Source organism: Eumetopias jubatus, unplaced genomic scaffold, assembly GCF_037043125.1.
Source record: "Eumetopias jubatus isolate StellerSeaLion01/CBP00866 unplaced genomic scaffold, mEumJub1_p1.0 scaffold_12, whole genome shotgun sequence".
In the NCBI taxonomy this organism is placed as follows: Eukaryota; Metazoa; Chordata; class Mammalia; order Carnivora; family Otariidae; genus Eumetopias; species Eumetopias jubatus.
Window position 1 is genome coordinate 22,186,564 of NW_028274818.1, and position 5,277 is coordinate 22,191,840.

Consider the following 5,277-nt stretch of genomic DNA (forward strand, 5'->3'; position numbering starts at 1 on the left):
GTGTTTGTTTAATAAAGTCTTGGATGACACTACTGCTGTCCATTCCTCACAGATAATGTTAAGCATGACATAAACTTTATAAAGGTAGTATTTTTAGTATTATTAGTGTTTTTGTTTATGCTAGTGGTATGCCCATTTTTTTGACTGTAGCATGACTGAGCTAGTTACTGGAGAGACTCACATGCACATTTTCCAATGTGCATTTGACGATACAACCTATCCATGGCTATATGTATATCTCAATGGATATGTGTTATAAAAATGGGAAATTATTTGCTAATCTAAGAGAATTATATTTCATGGTTATATTTTTGTGCTCTTCCTTTTTTAGAGTGATCTTTATTATTGTTCAAGTTTAATCCAGTTTCTAAAATATACTGATATACATATAAGAATTCATGCCATCTGGTATTCATTAAAAATTGCATAGAAGCCCCCATATATACACTAATTATTGCAGGTTACAAGTTCATTGTATACTATAGATATTATCTATTAGAAGAAAGTGAATTCCTGAAGGAGCATTAGTATTTAAAGGAAGCAACATAAAAACATTATTATTTATTTATTTTTTGGTATATCTAAAAAAAAAGCAATGCAGGGCTTATTGTGAACTGTAAAATAAACTTCCAATAATATTAATAAGAAGCATTCTGAGGACTTCTACTTCCAGCCAAGATGGGGAAATAGGGACCAGATTCATCCTTCTGACTGAAATAATTAAAAAATAAATAAAAATGGTATGACATAATGGTTTTAAAGCCATCGAACATTAGGTAATATAGAAGAGTGATCCTTAAACACAGGAAACACACAAGGTAAGAGGGAAGCTCCGCAGCTTACCACTTTGAGAGATTTTCCAGGCTGTGGTGCAGGGAGCAGGGCCAGTGGCAGAGCCTGGCTGACTCTCTGAGTTGAAGGGATGTAGCTGAGAGATTAGGGAAGCCGTTGCAGATGAAGTTCACAGGGCAGGGAATGGAAAGGAGAGGGATCCATAGAGACCTCCAAGTGTCTGCACAAATGTTGAGTATTGAGTAGAATACCGATGAGCTCACACATGAAGTAGTGAAGACACGACTTAAGAATGGGAAATCGTACTCAGTATTAACACAGGCCACAAAACTGGCCTGTTTTCACCATAAGTTATGGAGTTGTGGGTATAGTACACAAAAAGCTCTTGCCTTAGCTGTGAGAGATACTTGGAATAAATGCTGCCCTAGACTTGCCTAACATATCTTAAAAACAAGATATAACTATGGAACAACAGGTCATTGTTCAATGTGTATGATGTTTCAGTTATGCTAGATGAATATGTTCTAGAGATCTGCTCTACCACGTAGTTCCTATAGTTAACAATACAGTGTTGTATACTTTAAAATTTGTTAAGAAGGCAGATCTTATGTTATTAAGTGTTCCTACCACCAAAACACCCTCACAAACAGCACCACCAACACAAAAACAACAAAATCAAAGAGATGGAAGGAAACTCTAGTAAATTCTTTTTAAAGTGGCATAATATCATTTAGAGATTAATGGAAAGTAACTAATGATGTATACTATAAACTCTAAAACAACCACTAAAATAAAATTTGTTAGAGGGTGTTGTAGCTAATAAGCCAACAGAAGATATAAAATAGAATAATAGTACTTGATTGATCCAGGGCGAGAGAGAGAGAGAGAGAGAGAGAGATGTAAGTGGAAGAAGACCAGATGGGACAATGTAAACAAATAGCAAGATGAAAGATTTATACACAGACATAATATAATTCATTAATTATAAATGGCATGGTATGGACATCCAAATTAAAAGCCTGATATGGTCAATTGCATAAAAAGCCAAGAAACAACTGTATGCTGCCTTTAAGATGTCCATTTTAAATATAAAGACACACATAGTTTAAAGTTAAAAAGGTGGTGGAAAGATATAACTTGCTAGCATTAATCAAAAGAAACCTGAGGTGGCTCTTTTAATATCAGATAAAGTAGATTTCAGAGCAATGGATAAACCAGTTATTAAAAAATATTTTATAGGGGCACCTGGGTGGCTTAGTCGTTAAATGCCTGCCTTTGGCTCAGGTCATGATCCTGGGGTCCTGGGATCGAGCCCCGCATCGGGCTCCCTGCTCAGCCGGGAGCCTGCTTCTCAAACTTTCCCACTCCCCCTGCTTGTGTTCCCTCTCTCACTGTCTCTCTCTCTGTCAAATAAACAAATAAAATCTTTAAAAATATATTTTATAATGACAAAGCGTACAATTCATGAAGAGGTCATAACAATACTAACCCTAATATAATTGTACACTTAATAACAAAGCTTCAAAATACAAGAAGCAAACAATGATAGATCTCCAGAGAGAAAAAGACAAATCCATAATTATAGTTAAATATTTTTATACCACTCTCAGTATTTGATAGACCAAATAGACTAAAAATCACTAAGGATACAGAAGACTTAACTGCATTTTAATGAATTGAAATCTGTTACACATTCCATCAACAAGAGAAGACACATTCTTCTAAAGACCATATCAAACATTTAACAAGACTCTCTTTCCATATTCTGGACAATAAAACATGTTTAACAAAATTTTTAAAGAGTTATGCTATACAAAGTATATTCTCTGAATATAATAGAATCCAATTTGAAATTAATCTTGAAAAGTCCCAAATATTTGCATTTTAAATAAAATAATTTAAAATAAAATCCAGACTTTGAGGAATAAATAAAATTAAATTGGGTTTTTAACTGTATAAAAATTAAAACACTATTTATCCAAATTTGTGGGATTCTACTAAAACAATACTTAGGAAATAATTTATAACACTAAACACCTATATAAGAAAAGAAGAAAGGTCTAAAATGAAGAACCGCAGCTCTCATTTAAACCAAACAGGGGCTCCTGGGTGGCTTAGTCCATTAAGAGTCTGCCTTCAGCTCAGATCATGATCTCAGGGTCCTGGGATTGAACTGGAATTGAGCCCCCGTTGGAATCCCTGCTCAGCAGGGAGTCGGCGTCCCCTCTGTCCCACTGCCCTTCCCTGCCTCCTCGTGCTCTCTCTCTCAAATAAATAAAATCTTTAAACCAACAAACAAAAGCTAGAAAGTGAATAACAAATGAAACCCAAAGAAGGGAGGAGAAAGGCAATAATAAAAATGAGAGTGGAAATCATTAAACAGAAAACAGAAAAGTAGGGCGCCTGGGTGGCTCAGTTGTTAAGCGTCTGCCTTCAGCTCAGGTCATGATCCCAGGGTCCTGGGATGGAGCCCCGCATCGGGCTCCCTGCTCAGCGGGAAGCCTGCTTCTCCCTCTCCCACTCCCCTTGCTCATGTTCCCTCTCTCGCTGTGTCTCTCTTTGTCAAATAAATAAATAAAATCTTAAAAGAAAAAAGAAAAATAGTAGGGAAAATCACAGTAACCAAAAGTTGGTTCTTTTTTTTTTTTAAAGATTTTTTTTATTATTATTTATTTATTTGACAGAGAGAGAGCGAGTGAGCAGGGGGGAGCAGGAGAGGGAGAAGCAGGCTCCCCGCTGAGCAGGGAGCCCGATGTGGGGCTCGATCCCAGGACACTAGGATCATGACCTGAGCTGAAGGCAGCCGTTTAACCAACTGAGCCTCCCAGGCGCCCCCAAAAGTTGGTTCTTTTATATTTATTTATTCATTTATTTATTTCATATAAGGAAATAATTTACTTGAGGTTTAACATGAAATCATACAAATAAAATTTGTACGAACACAAGTCCACATAGAGTCATAACACAGATAGCAAAAGACAGAGTAAAGACAAAGAAAATTAATTGGCAGCTATATACAGTTGATCACAGTTGTGTCTTGTACACTAGAAAGTTTTTTACAGAATATTCATCTTAGATCAACAGAACACCAATCTTCAATGTTGTCCTGCAAGATAGGTTAACTTGAGCAATCTTCTCCTGTTTTCTCCAGCATCCTCCTTTAGTGTGGCTGGTAACTACTGTGATGATTGCCACCCACTCCAGACACCTTGCCGTAAGTGCTCTATTAGCCACTGTAGTCTGTATGTCCCTGTCCATATCGATAGTTCCCATAGTTATACCCAGTATAATCATAGCCTCCATAGCCACTGTGGTTTTGATCACCACCATAGACACTACTGTAATTTCCATATCTTGATCGTAAGAGTTATTAAATCCTTGGTTCCAGTTTTGGCTCTGACATCCTCCATGACCCCTAGTACCATCTTGTCCATCAGCTGCAGCACCTCTTCCTCCTTGTTCTTGTTGCTGTTGCTGCCCACATACCTCTTTGGGTTGTGCAACTTTGATTTCACACTTCCCAGAACCATTTTGATATCTGTTTTCTTTTTCTTTTTTTTTAAAGATTTTATTTATGTATTTGAGAGAGAGTGAGCTGGAATGAGCATGAGCACGGGAGGAGGGGAACAGAGGAGGAGGGAGAAGCAGATTCCCCACTAAGCAGGGAGCCCAGTGTGGGGCTGGATCCCAGGACTGAAGGCAGACATTTAACCGACTGAGCCACCCAGGCACCCTGATAATATCAGCTTTCTAACAATTTCTTTATTGGCTCCTCGTCTGTATATATGACAAAACAAAATTCTCTTCTTTCATTTGTTTTTGTATCCATGGAGTTCAATATTTTCAGTCTCTTCAAAGCCTCCAAAGTATCTATTAATTTGTTCTTCAGAACTATCTGGGCTAAATCCACCCACAAAAACCTTTTTGAGGGGTTCTTTCCTTTTTAAAGCTTTGGCCCTTTTGAGGCCTATCAATTTGCCATCCAGTTTGTGTTCCTTCAGTTCCCAAAGGAACTTGGGACATTTATCAACACTAGCAGCATCTTTGAAAAGCACAAATCCAAATCATCTTGATCTTCCAGTCACCGGATCTGTTTTAATTGTACAGTCTACAACTTACCCAAATCGAGACAAATATTCAATTGGAACTTTCTTGCTTGTATCCTAGCTCAAGCCTCCAATAAGCGTTTTACTGTCATCCTGCTGATTCCTGCTCGCATTGATCTTGGATTCCTCTGCGAATTCCTCTGTGTTGTTGTACTCCTTCATGTACTCCTTGGTGGTGGGGCTGTCCCCTGGGGTGCTGGTGTGCAGCTGGGGGTCATAGCAGCAGGAGGTAGTGGGGTCTTGTATGGAGGAGGATTTAAAATGGTGGTGGAAGAGAAAAGTTGGTTCTTTCAGAAGATCAATAATAATGACAGATCTCTAGCGAGACTGATAAGGAAAAAAAGAAAGCAGACCCACATGACAAATACCAGAAACGAGG

At 37.9% G+C, this 5,277-nt stretch overlaps 1 pseudogene; it reads right to left on the reverse strand.

Moving 5' to 3' along the window:
* Positions 1-3,952: 3,952 nt before the first annotated feature.
* On the reverse strand, positions 3,953-5,060 carry LOC114210512 (heterogeneous nuclear ribonucleoprotein D-like; annotated as a pseudogene).
* Between the last annotated feature and the right edge of the window lie 217 nt (positions 5,061-5,277).